A 23,569-nucleotide genomic window follows, 5' to 3' on the forward strand; every position below is an offset into this window, starting at 1 on the left:
TCAGCAGCTTGCGCTTACTCATTCTGCACGCATTGCAGACAGGCTGATGCGTTTTGGAAATTACTCCTTCATCCAGAGCCCCTTACAAGTAGACCAATGACAACGTAGTTTGCAACACCTGCTTTTATTCAAAGAGTCCCACCCCTTGGCAAGATCTCACACCTCCTACGGCGTATCTTGCAAAGTACTGTGGTATTAGCAGTTGAACTATACTTCAAACCCTAGTGGGTGCCGTCGCTGGAGAACAGTGAAATAAAATCCCAAGTGAGTCAATGTCAATACACAGTGTAGAGCCTGCTGCTATACATCCAACACTACCTGTCAAGCGTCACTCGTCCGTGCAGCATGTCGGGACATCACAAAAACACAGGCCGCATTGCTCGCGGCGGAGCATTTCTCCCGACTTAGGCAAAGCCACACAAATCAAACCATCAAAGTTGCCTTTAGTGAGAAAGCCTTCGACGGTAACAATCCCTTTCCGAGGACAGCAGCATGCGATTACTCACTCTGCATGCATTGTAGACAGGCTGACGTATTTCGGAAATTACTCCTTCATCCAGAGCCCCTCACAAGTAGACCAACGACAACGTAGTTTGGAACACCTGCTTTTATTCAAAGAGTCCCGCCCCTTGGCAAGATTTCACGCCTCCTACGGCGTATGTCGCAAAGCACTGTGGTATTAGCAGTCCGAACTATACACCAAACCCCAGTGGGTGCCGTCGCTGGAGAACAGTGAAATAAAATTCAGAGTGGGTTAATGTCAATACACAGTGTAGCGCCTGCTGCTAAATATCCAACACTCCCTGTCAAGCGTCACTTGTCCGTACAGCTTGCTGGGTCCTCCCAAAAACACTGGCCGCATTACTCGCGGCGGAGCATTTCTCACGACTTAGGCTAAGCCGCACAAATCAAACCATCAAAGTTGCCTTTAGTGAGAAAGCCTTCACGGTAACAATCCCTTTACGAAGTCTGCAGCATGCGCTTACTCACTCTGCAAACAGTGTAAACAGGCTGACGCGTTTTGGAAATTACTCCTTCATCCAGAGCCCCTCACAAGTAGACCAACGACAACGTAGTTCGGAACACCTGCTTTTATTCAAAGAGTCTCGCCCCTTGGCAAGATCTCATGCCTCCTATGGCATATGTTGCAAAGCACTGTGGTATTAGCAGTCCGAACTACACATCAAATCCCAGTGGATGCCATCGCTGGAGAACAGTGAATGAAAATCCCAAGTGGGTCAATGTCAATAGACAGTGTAGCGCCTGCTGCTATACATCCAACACTCCCTGTCAAGCGTCACTCGTCCGTGCTGCATGCCGGGTCCTCCCAAAAACACAGGCCGCATTGCTTGCGGCGGAGCATTTCTCACGACTTAGGCTAAACCGCACAAATCAAACCATCAAAGTGGCCTTTAGTGAGAAAGCCTTCATGGTAACAATTCCTTTACAAAGTCAGCAGCGTGTGCTTACTCACTCTGCACACAATGTAAACAGGCTGATGCGTTTCGGAAATTACTCCTTCATCCAGAGCCCCTCACAAGTAAACCAACGACAACGTACCTCGGAACACCTGCTTTTATTCAAAGAGCCCCGTTCCTTGACAAGATCTCACCCCCCCTACAGTGTATGTTGCAAAGCACTGTGGTATTAGCAGTCCGAACTATACATAAAACCCCAGTGGGCGCCGTTGCTGGAGAACAGTGAAATAAAATCCCAAGTGGGTCAATGTCAGTACACAGTGTAGCTCCTGCTGCTATACATCCAACACTCCCTGTCAAGCATCACTCGTCCGTGCAGCATGCCGGGTCCTCCCAACAACACAGGCCGCATTGCTCGCGGCAGGGCATTTCTCACAACTTAGGCTAAGACGCACAAATCAAAGCATCAAAGATGCCTTTAGTGAGAAAGCCCTCACGGTAATGATCCCTTTACAACGAGGTCAGCAGCGTGCACTTACTCACTCTACATGCATTGTAGACAGGCTGACGTATTTCGGAAATTACTCGTTCATCCAGAGCTCCTCACAAGTAGACCAATGACAACGTAGTTTGGAACACCTGCTTTTATTCAAAGAGTCCCACCCCTTGGCAAGATCTCACACCTCCTACGGCGTATCTTGCAAAGTACTGTGGTATTAGCAGTCCGAACTATACATCAAACCCCAGTGGGTGCCGTCGCTGGAGAACAGTGAAATAAAATCCGAAGTGGGTCAATGTCAATACATAGTGTAGCGCCTGCTGCTATACATCCAACACTCGCTGTCAAGCGTCACTCATCCGTGCAGCATGCCGGTTCCTCCCAACAACACAGCTGCATTGTTTGCGGCGGGGCATTTCTCGCGACTTAGGCTAAGCCGCACAAATCAAACCATCAAAGTTGCCTTTAGTGAGAAAGCCCTCACGGTAACGATCCCTTTACAATGAGGTCAGCAGCGTGTGCTTACTCACTCTGCATGCATTGTAGACAGGCTGACGCGATTCGGAAATTACTCCTTCATCCAGAGCCCCTCACAAGTAGACCAACGACAACATAGTTCGGAACACCTGCTTTCATTCAAAGAGTCCCGCCCCTTGCCAAGATCTCACGCCTCCCACGGCGTATGTTGCAAAGCACTCTGGTATTAGCAGTCCGAACTGCACATCAAACCCCAGTGGGTGCCGTCGCTGGAGAACAGTGAAATAAAATACCAAGTGGGTCAATGTCAATACACAGTGTAGCGCCTGCTGCTATACATCCAACAATCGCTGTCAAGCGTCACTCGTCCGTGCAGCATGCCAGGTCCTCCCAACAACACAGGCCGCATTACTCGCGGCAGGGCATTTCTCGCGTCTTATGCTAAGCCGCACAAATCAAACCATCAAATTTGTCTTTAGTGAGAAAGCCCTCACGGTAATGATCCCTTTACAGCGAGGTCAGCAGCGTGCGCTTACTCACTCTGCACGCATTGTAGACAGGCTGACGCGTTTCGGAAATTACTCCTTCTTTCAGAGCCCCTCACAAGTAAACCAACGACATTGTAGTTCGGAACACCTGCTTTCATTCAAAGAGTCCCGCCACTTGGCAAGATCTCACACCTCCTAAAGCATATGTTGCAAAGTACTGTGGTATTAGCAGTCCGAACTATGCATCAAACCCCAGTGGGTACCGTCTCTGGAGAATAGTGAAATAAAATCCCAAGTGTGTCAATGTCAATACACAGTGTAGCGCCTGCTGCTATACATCCAACACTCCCTGTCAAGCGTCACTCGTCCATGCAGCATGCCGGGTCCTCCCAACAATACAGGTCGCATTGCTCGCGGCGGAGCATTTCTGACGACTTAGGCTAAGCTGCACAAATCAAACCATCAAAATGCCTTTATTGAGAAAGCCTTCACGATAACAATCCCTTTACAATGAGGTCAGCAGCGTGCTCTTACTCACTCTGCACGCATTGTAGACAGGCTGACGCTTTTCGGAAATTACTCCTTCATCCAGAGCCCCTCACAAGTAGACCAACGACAGCGTAGTTCGGAACACCTGCTTTGATTCAAAGAGTCCCGCCCCTTGCCAAGATCTCACGCCTCCCACGGCGTATGTTGCAAAGCACTCTGGTATTAGCAGTCCGAACTACACATCAAACCCCAGTGGGTGCCGTCGCTGGAGAACAGTGAAATAAAATACCAAGTGGGTCAATGTCAATACACAGTGTAGCGCCTGCTGCTATACATCCAACAATCGCTGTCAAGCGTCACTCGTCCGTGCAGCATGCCAGGTCCTCCCAACAACACAGGCCGCATTACTCGCGGCAGGGCATTTCTCGCGTCTTATGCTAAGCCGCACAAATCAAACCATCAAATTTGTCTTTAGTGAGAAAGCCCTCACGGTAATGATCCCTTTACAGCGAGGTCAGCAGCGTGCGCTTACTCACTCTGCACGCATTGTAGACAGGCTGACGCGTTTCGGAAATTACTCCTTCTTTCAGAGCCCCTCACAAGTAAACCAACGACATTGTAGTTCAGAACACCTGCTTTCATTCAAAGAGTCCCGCCACTTGGCAAGATCTCACACCTCCTAAAGCATATGTTGCAAAGTACTGTGGTATTAGCAGTCCGAACTATGCATCAAACCCCAGTGGGTACCGTCTCTGGAGAATAGTGAAATAAAATCCCAAGTGTGTCAATGTCAATACACAGTGTAGCGCCTGCTGCTATACATCCAACACTCCCTGTCAAGCGTCACTCGTCCATGCAGCATGCCGGGTCCTCCCAACAATACAGGTCGCATTGCTCGCGGCGGAGCATTTCTGACGACTTAGGCTAAGCTGCACAAATCAAACCATCAAAATGCCTTTATTGAGAAAGCCTTCACGATAACAATCCCTTTACAACGAGGTCAGCAGCGTGCTCTTACTCACTCTGCACGCATTGTAGACAGGCTGACGCTTTTCGGAAATTACTCCTTCATCCAGAGCCCCTCACAAGTAGACCAACGACAGCGTAGTTCGGAACACCTGCTTTGATTCAAATAGTCCCGCCCCTTGACAAGATCTCACGCCTCCTACGGCGTATGTTGCAAAGCACTGTGGTATTAGCAGTCCGAACTATACATCAAACCCCATTGGGTGCCGTCGCTGGAGAACAGTGAAATAAAATCCCAAGTGGGTCAATGTAAATACACAGTGTAGTGCCTGCTGCTATACATCCAACACTAGCTGTCAAGTGTCACTCGTCCGTGCAGCGTGCGGGGTCCTCCCAACAACACAGCCGCATTGCTTGTGGGGGGGGCATTTCTCGCGACTTAGGCTAAGCCGCACAAATCAAAAAATCAAAGTTGCCTTTAGTGAGAAAGCCCTCACGGTAACTATCCCTTTACAATGAGGTCAGCAGTGTGCGCTTACTCACTCTGCATGCATTGTAGACAGGCTGACGCGTTTCGGAAATTACTCCTTCATCCAGAGCCCCTCACAATTAGACCAACGACAACGTAGTTCGGAACACCTGCTTTTATTCAAAGAGTCCCGCCCCTGGGCGAGATCTCACGCCTCCTACGGCGTATGTTGCAAAGCACTGTGGTATTAGCAGTCCGAACTATACATCAAACCCCAGTGGGTGCAGTCGCTGGATAACAGTGAAATTAAATCCCAAGTGGGTCAATGTCAATACACAGTGTAGGTCCTGCTGCTATACATCCGACACTCGCTGTCAAGCGTCACTCGTCCGTGCAGCATGCCGGTTCCTCCCAACAACACAGCAGCATTGTTTGCGGCGGGGCATTTCTCGCAACTTAGGCTAAGCCGCTCAAACAAACCATCAAATTTGCCTTTAGTGAGAAAGCCCTCACGGTAACGATCCCTTTACGAAGTCTGCAGCATGCGCTTACTCACTCTGCAAACAGTGTAAACAGGCTGACGCGTTTTGGAAATTACTCCTTCATCCAGAGCCCCTCACAAGTAGACCAACGACAACGTAGTTCGGAACACCTGCTTTTATTCAAAGAGTCTCGCCCCTTGGCAAGATCTCATGCCTCCTATGGCATATGTTGCAAAGCACTGTGGTATTAGCAGTCCGAACTACACATCAAATCCCAGTGGATGCCATCGCTGGAGAACAGTGAATGAAAATCCCAAGTGGGTCAATGTCAATACACAGTGTAGCGCCTGCTGCTATACATCCAACACTCCCTGTCAAGCGTCACTCGTCCGTGCTGCATGCCGGGTCCTCCCAAAAACACAGGCCGCATTGCTCGCGGCGGAGCATTTCTCACGACTTAGGCTAAACCGCACAAATCAAACCATCAAAGTGGCCTTTAGTGAGAAAGCCTTCATGGTAACAATCCCTTTACGAAGTCTGCAGCGTGCGTTTACTCACGCTGCAAACAGTGTAAACAGGCTGACGCGTTTTTGAAATTACTCCTTCATCCAGAGCCCCTCACAAGTAGACCAACGACAATGTAGTTCGGAACACCTGCTTTTATTCAAAGAGTCCCGCCCCTTGGCAAGATCTCACGCCTTCTATGGCGTATGTTGCAAAGAACTGTGGTATTAGCAGTCCGAACTACACATCAAACCCCAGCGGGTGCCGTCGCTGGAGAACAGTGAATGAAAATCCCAAGTGGGTCAATGTTAATACACAGTGTAGCGCCTGCTGCTATTCATCCAACACTCGCTATCAAGCGTCACTCGTCCGTGCAGCATGCCAGTACCTCCCAACAACACAGGCAACATTGCTCATGGCAGGGCATTTCTCACAACTTAGGCTAAGCCGCACAAATCAAAGCATCAAAGATGCCTTTAGTGAGAAAGCCCTCACAGTAATGATCCCTTTACAACGAGGTCAGCAGCGTGCACTTACTCACTCTACATGCATTGTAGACAGGCTGACGTATTTTGGAAATTACTCGTTCATCCACAGCCCCTCACAAGTAGACTAATGACAACGTAGTTCGGAACACCTGCTTTTATTCAAAGAGCCCGTCCCTTGGCAAGATCTCACCCCCCCCTACAGTGTATGTTGCAAAGCACTGTGGTATTAGCAGTCCGAACTATACATTAAACCCCAGTGGGTGCCGTTGCTGGAGTACAGTGAAATAAAATCCCAAGTGGGTCAATGTCAGTAGACAGTTTAGCGCCTGCTTCTATACATCCAACACTCCCTGTCAAGCGTCACTCGTCCGTGCAGCATGCCGGGTCCTCCCAACAACACAGGCCGCATTGCTCGAGGCAGGGCATTTCTCACAACTTAGGCTAAGCCACACAAATCAAAGCATCAAAGATGCCTTTAGTGAGAAAGCCCTCACGGTAATGATCCCTTTACAACGAGGTCAGCAGCGTGCACTTACTCACTCTACATGCATTGTAGACAGGCTGACGTATTTCGGAAATTACTCGTTCATCCACAGCCCCTCACAAGTAGACTAATGACAACGTAGTTCGGAACACCTGCTTTTATTCAAAGAGTCCCCCCCCTTGGCAAGATCTCACACCTCCTACGGCGTATCTTGCAAAGTACTGTGGTATTAGCAGTCCGAACTATACATCAAACGCCAGTGGGTGCCGTCGCTGGAGAACAGTGAAATAAAATCCGAAGTGGGTCAATGTCAATACATAGTGTAGCGCCTGCTGCTATACATCCAACACTCGCTGTCAAGCGTCACTCATCCGTGCAGCATGCCGGTTCCTCCCAACAACACAGCCGCATTGTTTGCGGCGGGGCATTTCTCGCGACTTAGGCTAAGCCGCACAAATCAAACCATCAAAGTTGCCTTTAGTGATTAAGCCTTCACGGTAACAATCCCTTTCCGAGGACAGCAGCGTGCGCTTACTCACTCTGCATGCATTGTAGACAGGCTGACATATTTCGGAAATTACTCCTTCATCCAGAGCCCCTCACAAGTAGACCAACGACAACGTAGTTTGGAACACCTGCTTTTAATCAAAGAGTCCCGCCCCTTGGCAAGATTTCATGCCTCCTACGGCGTATGTCGCAAAGCACTGTGGTATTAGCAGTCCGAACTATACACCAAACCCCAGTGGGTGCCGTCGCTGGAGAACAGTGAAATAAAATCCAGAGTGGGTTAATGTCAATACACAGTGTAGCGCCTGCTGCTATACATCCAACACTCCCTATCAAGCGTCACTGGTCCGTGCTGCATGCCGGGTCCTCCCAAAAACACAGGCCGCATTGCTCGCGGCGGAGCATTTCTCACGACTTAGGCTAAACCGCACAAATCAAACCATCAAAGTGGCCTTTAGTGATAAAGCCTTCACTGTAACAATTCCTTTACAAAGTCAGCAGCGTGCGCTTACTCACTCTGCACACAATGTAAACAGACTGATGCGTTTCGGAAATTACTCCTTCATCCAGAGCCCCTCACCAGTAGACCAACGACAACGTAGTTCGGAACACTTGCTTTTATTCAAAGAGCCCCGTCCCTTGGCAAGATCTCACCCCCCCTACAGTGTATGTTGCAAAGCACTGTGGTATTAGCAGTCCGAACTATACATAAAACCCCAGTGGGTGCCGTTGCTGGAGAACAGTGAAATAAAATCCCAAGTGGGTCAATGTCAGTACACAGTGTAGCGCCTGCTGCTATACATCCAACACTTCCTGTCAAGCGTCACTCGTCCGTGCAGCATGCCGGGTCCTCCCAACAACACAGGCCGCATTGCTCGCGGCAGGGCATTTCTCACAACTTAGGCTAAGCCGCACAAATCAAAGCATCAAAGATGCCTTTAGTGAGAAAGCCCTCACGGTAATGATCCCTTTACAACGAGGTCAGCAGCGTGCACTTACTCACTCTAAATGCATTGTAGACAGGCTGACGTATTTCGGAAATTACTCGTTCATCCAGAGCCCCTCACAAGTAGACCAACGACAATGTAGTTTGGAACACCTGCTTTTAATCAAAGAGTCCCGCCCCTTGGCAAGATTTCACGCCTCCTACGGCGTATGACGCAAAGCACTGTGGTATTAGCAGTCCGAACTATACACCAAACCCCAGTGGGTGCCGTCGAAGGAGAACAGTGAAATAAAATCCCAACTGGGTTAATGTCAATACACAGTGTAGCGCCTGCTGCTATATATCCAACACTCCCTGTCAAGCGTCACTTGTCCGTGCAGCTTGCTGGGTCCTCCCAAAAACACTGGCCGCATTGCTCGCTGCGGAGCATTTCTCATGACTTAGGCTAAGCCGCACAAATCAAACCATCAAAGTTGCCTTTAGTGATTAAGCCTTCACGGTTACAATCCCTTTACGAAGTCTGCAGCGTGCGTTTACTCACTCTGCAAACAGTGTAAACAGGCTGACGCGTTTTTGAAATTACTCCTTCATCCAGAGCCCCTCACAAGTAGACCAACGACAATGTAGTTCGGAACACCTGCTTTTATTCAGAGGGTCCCGCCCCTTGGCAAGATCTCATGCCTCCTATGGCATATGTTGCAAAGCACTGTGGTATTAGCAGTCCGAACCACACATCAAACCCCAGTGGATGCCGTCGCTGGAGAACAGTGAATGAAAATCCCAAGTGGGTCAATGTCAATACACAGTGTAGCGCCTGTTGCTATACATCCAACACTCCCTGTCAAGCGCCACTCGTCCTTGCTGCATGCCGGGTCCTCCCAAAAACACAGGCCGCATTGCTTGCGGCGGAGCATTTCCCACGACTTAGGCTAAACCGCACAAATCAAACCATCAAAGTTGCCTTTAGTGAGAAAGCCTTCACTGTAACAATTCCTTTACAAAGTCAGCAGCGTGCGCTTACTCACTCTGCACACAATGTAAACAGGCTGATGCGTTTCGGAAATTACTCCTTCATCCAGAGCCCCTCACAAGTAAACCAACGACAACGTAGCTCGGAACACCTGCTTTTATTCAAAGAGCCCCGTTCCTTGACAAGAGCTCACCCCCCCTACAGTGTAGGTTGCAAAGCACTGTGGTATTAGCAGTCCGAACTATACATAAAACCCCAGTGGGTGCCGTTGCTGGAGAACAGTGAAATAAAATCCCAAGTGGGTCAATGTCAGTACACAGTGTAGCGCCTGCTGCTATACATCCAACACTCCCTGTCAAGCATCACTCGTCCGTGCAGCATGCCGGGTCCTCCCAACAACACAGGCCGCATTGCTCGCGGCAGGGCATTTCTCACAACTTAGGCTAAGCCGCACAAATCAAAGCATCAAAGATGCCTTTAGTGAGAAAGCCCTCACGGTAATGATCCCTTTACAACGAGGTCAGCAGCGTGCACTTACTCACTCTACATGCATTGTAGACAGGCTGACGTATTTCGGAAATTACTCGTTCATCCAGAGCTCCTCACAAGTAGACCAATGACAACGTAGTTTGGAACACCTGCTTTTATTCAAAGAGTCCCACCCCTTGGCAAGATCTCACACCTCCTACGGCGTATCTTGCAAAGTACTTTGGTATTAGCAGTCCGAACTATACATCAAACCCCAGTGGGTGCCGTCGCTGGAGAACAGTGAAATAAAATCCGAAGTGGGTCAATGTCAATACATAGTGTAGCGCCTGCTGCTATACATCCAACACTCGCTGTCAAGCGTCACTCATCCGTGCAGCATGCCGGTTCCTCCCAACAACACAGCCGCATTGTTTGCGGCGCGGCATTTCTCGCGACTTAGGCTAAGCCGCACAAATCAAACCATCAAAGTTGCCTTTAGTGAGAAAGCCCTCACGGTAACGATCCCTTTACAATGAGGTCAGCAGCGTGTGCTTACTCACTCTGCATGCATTGTAGACAGGCTGACGCGATTCGGAAATTACTCCTTCATCCAGAGCCCCTCACAAGTAGACCAACGACAACATAGTTCGGAACACCTGCTTTTATTCAAAGAGTCCCGCCCCTTGCCAAGATCTCATGCCTCCCACGGCGTATGTTGCAAAGCACTCTGGTATTAGCAGTCCGAACTACACATCAAACCCCAGTGGGTGCCGTCGCTGGAGAACAGTGAAATAAAATACCAAGTGGGTCAATGTCAATACACAGTGTAGCGCCTGCTGCTATACATCCAACAATCGCTCTCAAGCGTCACTCGTCCGTGCAGCATGCCAGGTCCTCCCAATAACACAGGCCGCATTACTCGCGGCAGGGCATTTCTCGCGTCTTATGCTAAGCCGCACAAATCAAACCATCAAATTTGTCTTTAGTGAGAAAGCCCTCACGGTAATGATCCCTTTACAGCGAGGTCAGCAGCGTGCGCTTACTCACTCTGCACGCATTGTAGACAGGCTGACGCGTTTCGGAAATTACTCCTTCTTTCAGAGCCCCTCACAAGTAAACCAACGACATTGTAGTTCGGAACACCTGATTTAATTCAAAGAGTCCCGCCACTTGGCAAGACCTCACACCTCCTAAAGCGTATGTTGCAAAGTACTGTGGTATTAGCAGTCCGAACTATGCATCAAACCCCAGTGGGTGCCGTCTTTGGAGAACAGTGAAATAAAATCCCAAGTGTGTCAATGTCAATACACAGTGTAGCGCCTGCTGCTATACATCCAACACTTCCTGTCAAGCGTCACTCGTCCATGCAGCATGCCGGATCCTCCCAACAATACAGGTCGCATTGCTCGCGGTGGAGTATTTCTCACGACTTAGGCTAAGCCGCACAAATCAAACCATCAAAATGCCTTTATTGAGAAAGCCTTCACGATAACAATCCCTTTACAACGAGGTCAGCAGTGTGTGCTTACTCACTCTGCACACATTGTAGACAGGCTGACGCGTTTCGGAAATTACTCCTTCATCCAGAGCCCCTCAGAAGTAGACCAACGACAGCGTAGTTCGGAACACCTGCTTTGATTCAAAGAGTCCCGCCCCTTGACAAGATCGCACGCCTCCTACGGCGTATGTTGCAAAGCACTGTGGTATTAGCAGTCCAAACTATACATCAAACCCCATTGGGTGCCGTCGCTGGAGAATAGTGAAATAAAATCCCAAGTGGGTCAATGTCAATACACAGTGTAGTGCCTGCTGCTGCTATACATCCAACACTAGCTGTCAAGTGTCATTCGTCCGTGCAGCGTGCGGGGTCCTCCCAACAACACAGCCGCATTGCTTGTGGGGGGGCATTTCTCGCGACTTAGGCTAAGCCGCACAAATCAAACCATCAAAGTTGCCTTTAGTGAGAAAGCCCTCATGGTAACGATCCCTTTACAATGAGGTCAGCAGCGTGCGCTTACTCACTCTGCATGCATTATAGACAGGCTGATGCATTTCGGAAATTACTCCTTGATCCAGAGCCCCTCAGAAGTAGACCAATGGCAACGTAGTTCGAAACACCTGCTTTTATTTAAAGAGTCCCGCCCCTGGGAGAGATCTCACACCTCCTACGGCGTATGTTGCAAAGCACTGTGGTATTAGCAGTCCGAACTATACATCAAACCCCAGTGGGTGCCGTCGCCGGAGAACAGTGAAATAAAATCCCAAGTGGGTCAATGTCAATACACAGTGTAGCTCCTGCTGCTATACATCCAACACTCGCTGTCAAGCGTCACTCGTCCGTGCAGCATGCCGGTTCCTCCCAACAACACAGCCGCATTGTTTGCGGCGGGGCATTTCTCGCGACTTAGGCTAAGCCGCACAAATCAAACCATCAAAGTTGCCTTTCGTGAGAAAGCCCTCACGGTAACGATCCCTTTACAATGAGGTCAGCAGCGTGTGCTTACTCACTCTGCATGCATTGTAGACAGGCTGTCGTGATTCGCAAATTACTCCTTCATCCAGAGCCCCTCACAAGTAGACCAACGACAAAGTAGTTCGGAACACCTGCTTTTATTCAAAGAGTCCCGCCCCTTGGCAAGATCTCACGCCTCCTACGGCGTATGTTGCAAAGCACTGTGGTATTAGCAGTCCGAACTACACATCAAACCCCAGTGGGTGCCGTCGCTTTAGAACAGTGAAATAAAATACCAAGTGGGTCAATGTCAATACACAGTGTAGCGCCTGCTGCTATACATCCAACACTCGCTGTCAAGCGTCACTTGTCCGTGCAGCATGCCAGGTCCTCCCAACAACACAGGCCACATTGCTCGCGGCAGGGCATTTCTCGTGACTTAGGCTAAGCCGCACAAATCAAACCATCAAAATGCCTTTATTGAGAAAGCATTCACGATAACAATCCCTTTACAACGAGGTCAGCAGCGTGCGCTTACTCACTCTGCACGCATTGTAGACAGGCTGACGCGTTTCGGAAATTACTCCTTCATCCAGAGCCCCTCACAAGTAGACCAACGACAGCGTAGTTCGGAACACCTGCTTTTATTCAAAGAGTCCCGCCCCTTGACAAGATCTCACGCCTCCTACGGCGTATGTTACAAAGCACTGTGGTATTAGCAGTCAGAACTATACATCAAACCCCATTGGGTGCCGTCGCTGGAGAACAGTGAAATAAAATCCCAAGTGGGTAAATTTTAATACACAGTGTAGCGCCTGCTGCTACATCCAACACTCGCTGTCAAGCGTCACTCGTCCGCGCAGCATGCCAGGTCCTCCCAACAACACAGGCCACATAGCTCGCGGCAGGGCATTTCTCGCGACTTAGGCTAAGCCGCACAAATCAAACCATCAAAGTTGCCGTTAGTGAGAAAGCCCTCACGGTAATGATTCCTTTACCACGAGGTCAGCAGCATGCGTTTAGTCACTCTGCATGCATTGTAGACAGGCTGGCGCATTTCGGAAATTACTCCTTCATCCAGAGCCCCTCACAAGTAGACCAACGACAACGTAGTTCGGAACACCTGCTTTTATTCAAAGAGTCCCGCCCCTTGGAGAGATCTCACACCTCCTACGGCGTATGTTGCAAAGCACTGTGGTATTAGCAGTCCGAACTATACATCAAACCCCAGTGGGTGCCGTCGCCGGAGAACAGTGAAATAAAATCCGAAGTGGGTCAATGTCAATACACAGTGTAGCGCCTGCTGCTATACATCCAACACTCGCTGTCAAGCATCGCTCGTCCGTGCAGCATACCGGGTCCTCCCAACAACACAGCCGCACTGCTTGCGACGGGGTATTTCTCGCGACTTAGGCTAAGCCGCACAAATCAAACCATCAAAGTTGCCTTTAGTGAGAAAGCCCTCACGGTAACGATCCCTTTACAATGAGGTCAGCAGCGTGCGCTTACTCACTCTGCATGCATTATAGACAGGCTGACGCGTTTCGGAAATTTCTCCTTCATCCAGAGCCCCTCACTAGTAGACACACTGCAACGTAGTTCGGAACACCTGCTTTTATTCAAAGAGTCCCACCCCTTGGCAAGATCTCACGCCTCCTACGGCGTATGTTGCAAAGCACTGTGGTATTAGCAGTCCGAACTACATCAAACCCCATTGTGTGCCGTCGCTGGAGAACACTGAAATAAAATCCGAAGTGGGTCAATGTCAATACACAGTGTAGTGCCTGCTGCTATACATCCAACACTCGCTGTCAAGTGTCACTCGTCCGTGCAGCATACCAGGTCCTCCCAACAACATAGGCTACATTGCTCGCGGCAGGGCATTTCTTGCGACTTAGGCTAAGCCGTAAAAATCAAACCATCAAAGTTGCCTTTAGTGAGTAAGCCCTCACGGTAATGATCCCTTTATAATGAGGTCAGCAGCATGCGCTTACTCACTCTGCACGCATTGTAGACAGGCTGACGCATTTCGGAAATTACTCCTTCATCCAGAGCCCCTCACAAGTAGACCAACGACAATGTGGTTCGGAACACCTGCTTTTATTCAAAGAGTCCCGCCCCTTGGCAAGATCTCATGCCTCCTACGGCGTATGTTGCAAAGTACTGTGGTATTAGCAGTCCGAACTACACATCAAACCCCAGTGGGTGCCGTCGCTGGAGAACAGTGAAAAAAAATCCCAAGTGGGTCAATGTCAATACACAGTGTAGCGCCTGCTGCTATACATCCAACACTCGCTGTCAAGCGTCTCTCGTCCGTGCAGCATGCCAGGTCCTCCACAAAACACAGGCCGCATTGTTTGCGGCGGGGCATTTCTCGCGACTTAGGCTAAGCCGCACAAATCAAACCATCAAAGTTGCCTTTAGTGATTAAGCCTTCACGGTAACAATCCCTTTCCGAGGACAGCAGCGTGTGCTTACTCACTCTGCATGCATTGTAGACAGGCTGACATATTTCGGAAATTACTCCTTCATCCAGAGCCCCTCACAAGTAGACCAACGACAACGTAGTTTGGAACACCTGCTTTTAATCAAAGAGTCCCGCCCCTTGGCAAGATTTCATGCCTCCTACGGCGTATGTCGCAAAGCACTGTGGTATTAGCAGTCCGAACTATACACCAAACCCCAGTGGGTGCCGTCGCTGGAGAACAGTGAAATAAAATCCAGAGTGGGTTAATGTCAATACACAGTGTAGCGCCTGCTGCTATACATCCAACACTCGCTGTCAAGCGTCACTTGTCCGTGCAGCATGCCAGGTCCTCCCAACAACACAGGCCACATTGCTCGCGGCAGGGCATTTCTCGTGACTTAGGCTAAGCCGCACAAATCAAACCATCAAAATGCCTTTATTGAGAAAGCATTCACGATAACAATCCCTTTACAACGAGGTCAGCAGCGTGCGCTTACTCACTCTGCACGCATTGTAGACAGGCTGACGCGTTTCGGAAATTACTCCTTCATCCAGAGCCCCTCACAAGTAGACCAACGACAGCGTAGTTCGGAACACCTGCTTTTATTCAAAGAGTCCCGCCCCTTGACAAGATCTCACGCCTCCTACGGCGTATGTTACAAAGCACTGTGGTATTAGCAGTCAGAACTATACATCAAACCCCATTGGGTGCCGTCGCTGGAGAACAGTGAAATAAAATCCCAAGTGGGTAAATTTTAATACACAGTGTAGCGCCTGCTGCTACATCCAACACTCGCTGTCAAGCGTCACTCGTCCGCGCAGCATGCCAGGTCCTCCCAACAACACAGGCCACATAGCTCGCGGCAGGGCATTTCTCGCGACTTAGGCTAAGCCGCACAAATCAAACCATCAAAGTTGCCGTTAGTGAGAAAGCCCTCACGGTAATGATTCCTTTACCACGAGGTCAGCAGCATGCGTTTAGTCACTCTGCATGCATTGTAGACAGGCTGGCGCATTTCGGAAATTACTCCTTCATCCAGAGCCCCTCACAAGTAGACCAACGACAACGTAGTTCGGAACACCTGCTTTTATTCAAAGAGTCCCGCCCCTTGGAGAGATCTCACACCTCCTACGGCGTATGTTGCAAAGCACTGTGGTATTAGCAGTCCGAACTATACATCAAACCCCAGTGGGTGCCGTCGCCGGAGAACAGTGAAATAAAATCCGAAGTGGGTCAATGTCAATACACAGTGTAGCGCCTGCTGCTATACATCCAACACTCGCTGTCAAGCATCGCTCGTCCGTGCAGCATACCGGGTCCTCCCAACAACACAGCCGCACTGCTTGCGACGGGGTATTTCTCGCGACTTAGGCTAAGCCGCACAAATCAAACCATCAAAGTTGCCTTTAGTGAGAAAGCCCTCACGGTAACGATCCCTTTACAATGAGGTCAGCAGCGTGCGCTTACTCACTCTGCATGCATTATAGACAGGCTGACGCGTTTCGGAAATTTCTCCTTCATCCAGAGCCCCTCACTAGTAGACACACTGCAACGTAGTTCGGAACACCTGCTTTTATTCAAAGAGTCCCACCCCTTGGCAAGATCTCACGCCTCCTACGGCGTATGTTGCAAAGCACTGTGGTATCAGCAGTCCGAACTACATCAAACCCCATTGTGTGCCGTCGCTGGAGAACACTGAAATAAAATCCGAAGTGGGTCAATGTCAATACACAGTGTAGTGCCTGCTGCTATACATCCAACACTCGCTGTCAAGTGTCACTCGTCCGTGCAGCATACCAGGTCCTCCCAACAACATAGGCTACATTGCTCGCGGCAGGGCATTTCTTGCGACTTAGGCTAAGCCGTAAAAATCAAACCATCAAAGTTGCCTTTAGTGAGTAAGCCCTCACGGTAATGATCCCTTTATAATGAGGTCAGCAGCATGCGCTTACTCACTCTGCACGCATTGTAGACAGGCTGACGCATTTCGGAAATTACTCCTTCATCCAGAGCCCCTCACAAGTAGACCAACGACAATGTGGTTCGGAACACCTGCTTTTATTCAAAGAGTCCCGCCCCTTGGCAAGATCTCATGCCTCCTACGGCGTATGTTGCAAAGTACTGTGGTATTAGCAGTCCGAACTACACATCAAACCCCAGTGGGTGCCGTCGCTGGAGAACAGTGAAAAAAAATCCCAAGTGGGTCAATGTCAATACACAGTGTAGCGCCTGCTGCTATACATCCAACACTCGCTGTCAAGCGTCTCTCGTCCGTGCAGCATGCCAGGTCCTCCACAAAACACAGGCCGCATTGTTTGCGGCGGGGCATTTCTCGCGACTTAGGCTAAGCCGCACAAATCAAACCATCAAAGTTGCCTTTAGTGATTAAGCCTTCACGGTAACAATCCCTTTCCGAGGACAGCAGCGTGTGCTTACTCACTCTGCATGCATTGTAGACAGGCTGACATATTTCGGAAATTACTCCTTCATCCAGAGCCCCTCACAAGTAGACCAACGACAACGTAGTTTGGAACACCTGCTTTTAATCAAAGAGTCCCGCCCCTTGGCAAGATTTCATGCCTCCTACGGCGTATGTCGCAAAGCACTGTGGTATTAGCAGTCCGAACTATACACCAAACCCCAGTGGGTGCCGTCGCTGGAGAACAGTGAAATAAAATCCAGAGTGGGTTAATGTCAATACACAGTGTAGCGCCTGCTGCTATACATCCAACACTCCCTGTCAAGCGTCACTCGTCCGTGCTGCATGCCGGGTCCTCCCAAAAACACAGGGCGCATTGCTCGCGGCGGAGCATTTCTCACGACTTAGGCTAAACCGCACAAATCAAATCATCAAAGTGGCCTTTAGTGATAAAGCCTTCACTGTAACAATTCCTTTACAAAGTCAGCAGCGTGCGCTTACTCACTCTGCACACAATGTAAACAGGCTGATGCGTTTCGGAAATTACTCCTTCATCCAGAGCCCCTCACCAGTAGACCAACGACAACGTAGTTCGGAACACTTGCTTTTATTCAAAGAGCCCCGTCCCTTGGCAAGATCTCACCCCCCCTACAGTGTATGTTGCAAAGCACTGTGGTATTAGCAGTCCGAACTATACATAAAACCCCAGTGGGTGCCGTTGCTGGAGAACAGTGAAATAAAATCCCAAGTGGGTCAATGTCAGTACACAGTGTAGCGCCTGCTGCTATACATCCAACACTTCCTGTCAAGCGTCACTCGTCCGTGCAGCATGCCGGGTCCTCCCAACAACACAGGCCGCATTGCTCGCGGCAGGGCATTTCTCACAACTTAGGCTAAGCCGCACAAATCAAAGCATCAAAGATGCCTTTAGTGAGAAAGCCCTCACGGTAATGATCCCTTTACAACGAGGTCAGCAGCGTGCACTTACTCACTCTAAATGCATTGTAGACAGGCTGACGTATTTCGGAAATTACTCGTTCATCCAGAGCCCCTCACAAGTAGACCAACGACAATGTAGTTTGGAACACCTGCTTTTAATCAAAGAGTCCCGCCCCTTGGCAAGATTTCACGCCTCCTACGGCGTATGACGCAAAGCACTGTGGTATTAGCAGTCCGAACTATACACCAAACCCCAGTGGGTGCCGTCGAAGGAGAACAGTGAAATAAAATCCCAAGTGGGTTAATGTCAATACACAGTGTAGCGCCTGCTGCTATATATCCAACACTCCCTGTCAAGCGTCACTTGTCCGTGCAGCTTGCTGGGTTCTCCCAAAAACACTGGCCGCATTGCTCGCTGCGGAGCATTTCTCATGACTTAGGCTAAGCCGCACAAATCAAACCATCAAAGTTGCCTTTAGTGATTAAGCCTTCACGGTTACAATCCCTTTACGAAGTCTGCAGCGTGCGTTTACTCACTCTGCAAACAGTGTAAACAGGCTGACGCGTTTTTGAAATTACTCCTTCATCCAGAGCCCCTCACAAGTAGACCAACGACAATGTAGTTCGGAACACCTGCTTTTATTCAGAGGGTCCCGCCCCTTGGCAAGATCTCATGCCTCCTATGGCATATGTTGCAAAGCACTGTGGTATTAGCAGTCCGAACCACACATCAAACCCCAGTGGATGCCGTCGCTGGAGAACAGTGAATGAAAATCCCAAGTGGGTCAATGTCAATACACAGTGTAGCGCCTGTTGCTATACATCCAACACTCCCTGTCAAGCGCCACTCGTCCGTGCTGCATGCCGGGTCCTCCCAAAAACACAGGCCGCATTGCTCGCGGCGGAGCATTTCCCACGACTTAGGCTAAACCGCACAAATCAAACCATCAAAGTTGCCTTTAGTGAGAAAGCCTTCACTGTAACAATTCCTTTACAAAGTCAGCAGCGTGCGCTTACTCACTCTGCACACAATGTAAACAGGCTGATGCGTTTCGGAAATTACTCCTTCATCCAGAGCCCCTCACAAGTAAACCAACGACAACGTAGCTCGGAACACCTGCTTTTATTCAAAGAGCCCCGTTCCTTGACAAGATCTCACCCCCCCTACAGTGTATGTTGCAAAGCACTGTGGTATTAGCAGTCCGAACTATACATAAAACCCCAGTGGGTGCCGTTGCTGGAGAACAGTGAAATAAAATCCCAAGTGGGTCAATGTCAGTACACAGTGTAGCGCCTGCTGCTATACATCCAACACTCCCTGTCAAGCATCACTCGTCCGTGCAGCATGCCGGGTCCTCCCAACAACACAGGCCGCATTGCTCGCGGCAGGGCATTTCTCACAACTTAGGCTAAGCCGCACAAATCAAAGCATCAAAGATGCCTTTAGTGAGAAAGCCCTCACGGTAATGATCCCTTTACAACGAGGTCAGCAGCGTGCACTTACTCACTCTACATGCATTGTAGACAGGCTGACGTATTTCGGAAATTACTCGTTCATCCAGAGCTCCTCACAAGTAGACCAATGACAACGTAGTTTGGAACACCTGCTTTTATTCAAAGAGTCCCACCCCTTGGCAAGATCTCACACCTCCTACGGCGTATCTTGCAAAGTACTGTGGTATTAGCAGTCCGAACTATACATCAAACCTCAGTGGGTGCCGTCGCTGGAGAACAGTGAAATAAAATCCGAAGTGGGTCAATGTCAATACATAGTGTAGCGCCTGCTGCTATACATCCAACACTCGCTGTCAAGCGTCACTCATCCGTGCAGCATGCCGGTTCCTCCCAACAACACAGCCGCATTGTTTGCGGCGGGGCATTTCTCGCGACTTAGGCTAAGCCGCACAAATCAAACCATCAAAGTTGCCGTTAGTGAGAAAGCCCTCACGGTAACGATCCCTTTACAATGAGGTCAGCAGCGTGTGCTTACTCACTCTGCATGCATTGTAGACAGGCTGACGCGATTCGGAAATTACTCCTTCATCCAGAGCCCCTCACAAGTAGACCAACGACAACATAGTTCGGAACACCTGCTTTTATTCAAAGAGTCCCGCCCCTTGCCAAGATCTCACGCCTCCCACGGCGTATGTTGCAAAGCACTCTGGTATTAGCAGTCCGAACTACACATCAAACCCCAGTGGGTGCCGTCACTGGAGAACAGTGAAATAAAATACCAAGTGGGTCAATGTCAATACACATTGTAGCGCCTGCTGCTATACATCCAACAATCGCTGTCAAGCGTCACTCGTCCGTGCAGCATGCCAGGTCCTCCCAACAACACAGGCCGCATTACTCGCGGCAGGGCATTTCTCGCGTCTTATGCTAAGCCGCACAAATCAAACCATCAAATTTGTCTTTAGTGAGAAAGCCCTCACGGTAATGATCCCTTTACAGCGAGGTCAGCAGCGTGCGCTTACTCACTCTGCACGCATTGTAGACAGGCTGACGCATTTCGGAAATTACTCCTTCTTTCAGAGCCCCTCACAAGTAAACCAACGACATTGTAGTTCGGAACACCTGCTTTCATTCAAAGAGTCCCGCCACTTGGCAAGATCTCACACCTCCTAAAGCATATGTTGCAAAGTACTGTGGTATTAGCAGTCCGAACTATGCATCAAACCCCAGTGGGTACCGTCTCTGGAGAATAGTGAAATAAAATCCCAAGTGTGTCAATGTCAATACACAGTGTAGCGCCTGCTGCTATACATCCAACACTCCCTGTCAAGCGTCACTCGTCCATGCAGCATGCCGGGTCCTCCCAACAATACAGGTCGCATTGCTCGCGGCGGAGCATTTCTGATGACTTAGGCTAAGCCGCACAAATCAAACCATCAAAATGCCTTTATTGAGAAAGCCTTCACGATAACAATCCCTTTACAACGAGGTCAGCAGCGTGCTCTTACTCACTCTGCACGCATTGTAGACAGGCTGACGCTTTTCGGAAATTACTCCTTCATCCAGAGCCCCTCACAAGTAGACCAACGACAGCGTAGTTCGGAACACCTGCTTTGATTCAAATAGTCCCGCCCCTTGACAAGATCTCACGCCTCCTACGGCGTATGTTGCAAAGCACTGTGGTATTAGCAGTCCGAACTATACATCAAACCCCATTGGGTGCCGTCGCTGGAGAACAGTGAAATAAAATCCCAAGTGGGTCAATGTAAATACACAGTGTAGTGCCTGCTGCTATCCATCCAACACTAGCTGTCAAGTGTCACTCGTCCGTGCAGCGTGCGGGGTCCTCCCAACAACACAGCCGCATTGCTTGTGGGGGGGCATTTCTCGCGACTTAGGCTAAGCCGCACAAATCAAAAAATCAAAGTTGCCTTTAGTGAGAAAGCCCTCACGGTAACTATCCCTTTACAATGAGGTCAGCAGTGTGCGCTTACTCACTCTGCATGCATTGTAGACAGGCTGACGCGTTTCGGAAATTACTCCTTCATCCAGAGCCCCTCACAATTAGACCAACGACAACGTAGTTCGGAACACCTGCTTTTATTCAAAGAGTCCCGCCCCTGGGCGAGATCTCACGCCTCCTACGGCGTATGTTGCAAAGCACTGTGGTATTAGCAGTCCGAACTATACATCAAACCCCAGTGGGTGCAGTCGCTGGATAACAGTGAAATTAAATCCCAAGTGGGTCAATGTCAATACACAGTGTAGGTCCTGCTGCTATTCATCCGACACTCGCTGTCAAGCGTCACTCGTCCGTGCAGCATGCCGGTTCCTCCCAACAACACAGCAGCATTGTTTGCGGCGGGGCATTTCTCGCAACTTAGGCTAAGCCGCTCAAACAAACCATCAAAGTTGCCTTTAGTGAGAAAGCCCTCACGGTAACGATCCCTTTACAATGAGGTCAGCAGCGTGTGCTTACTCACTCTGCATGCATTGTAGACAGGCTGTCGCGATTCGGAAATTACTCCTTCATCCAGAGCCCCTCACAAGTAGACCAACGACAAAGTAGTTCGGAACACCTGCTTTTATTCAAAGAGTCCCGCCCCTTGGCAAGATCTCACACCTCCTACGGCGTATGTTGCAAAGCATTGTGGTATTAGCAGTCCGAACTACACATCAAACCCCAGTGGGTGCCGTCGCTGGAGAACAGTGAAATAAAATACCAAGTGGGTCAATGTCAATACACAGTGTAGCGCCTGCTGCTATACATCCAACACTCGCTGTCAAGCGTCACTTGTCCGTGCAGCATGCCAGGTCCTCCCAACAACACAGGCCACATTGCTCGCAGCAGGGCATTTCTCCCGACTTAGGCTAAGCCGCACAAATCAAACCATCAAAATTGCCTTTAGTGAGAAAGCCCTCAAGGTAATGATCCCTTTACAATGAGGTCAGCAGCATGCCCTTACTCACTCTGCACGCATTGTAGAGAGGCTGACGCATTTCGGAAATTACTCCTTCATCCAGAGCCCCTCACAAGTAGACCAACGACAACGTAGTTCTGAACACCTGCTTTCATTCAAAGAGTCCCGCCCCTTGGCAAGATCTCACGCCTTCTACGGCGTATGTTGCAAAGCACTGTGGTATTAGCAGTCCGAACTATACATCAATTCCCAGTGGGTGCCGTCGGTGGAGAACAGTGAATTAAAATCCCAAGTGGGTAAATTTCAATACACAGTGTAGCGCCTGCTGCTATACATCCAACAATCGCTGTCAAGCGTCACTCGTCCGTGCAGCATGCCGGGTCCTCCCAACAACACAGGCCGCATTACTCGCAGCAGGGCATTTCTCGCGTCTTATGCTAAGCCGCACAAATCAAACCATCAAATTTGCCTTTAGTGAGAAAGCCCTCACGGTAATGATCCCTTTACAGCGAGGTCAGCAGCGTGCGCTTACTCACTCTGCACGCATTGTAGACAGGCTGACGCGTTTCGGAAATTACTCCTTCTTTCAGAGCCCCTCACAAGTAAACCAACGACATTGTAGTTCGGAACACCTGATTTAATTCAAAGAGTCCCGCCACTTGGCAAGACCTCACACCTCCTAAAGCGTATGTTGCAAAGTACTGTGGTATTAGCAGTCCGAACTATGCATCAAACCCCAGTGGGTGCCGTCTCTGGAGAACAGTGAAATAAAATCCCAAGTGTGTCAATGTCAATACACAGTGTAGCGCCTGCTGCTATACATCCAACACTCCCTGTCAAGCGTCACTCGTCCATGCAGCATGCCGGATCCTCCCAACAATACAGGTCGCATTGCTCGCGGTGGAGTATTTCTCACGACTTAGGCTAAGCCGCACAAATCAAACCATCAAAATGCCTTTATTGAGAAAGCCTTCACGATAACAATCCCTTTACAACGAGGTCAGCAGCGTGTGCTTACTCACTCTGCACACATTGTAGACAGGCTGACGCGTTTCGGAAATTACTCCTTCATCCAGAGCCCCTCACAAGTAGACCAACGACAGCGTAGTTCGGAACACCTGCCTTGATTCAAAGAGTCCCGCCCCTTGACAAGATCGCACGCCTCCTACGGCGTATGTTGCAAAGCACTGTGGTATTAGCAGTCCAAACTATACATCAAACCCCATTGGGTGCCGTCGCTGGAGAATAGTGAAATAAAAT

General features: G+C 49.6%; 1 protein-coding gene across 8 annotated transcripts in view; it reads left to right on the forward strand.

The window, feature by feature from the left end:
- Positions 1-23,569, forward strand: part of RAB44 (RAB44, member RAS oncogene family) — a 710,497-nt gene that overhangs the window by 232,677 nt on the left and 454,251 nt on the right. The gene's annotated exons all lie outside the window — the stretch shown is intronic.

This window comes from Triturus cristatus, chromosome 1_2, assembly GCF_964204655.1.
Source record: "Triturus cristatus chromosome 1_2, aTriCri1.1, whole genome shotgun sequence".
In the NCBI taxonomy this organism is placed as follows: Eukaryota; Metazoa; Chordata; class Amphibia; order Caudata; family Salamandridae; genus Triturus; species Triturus cristatus.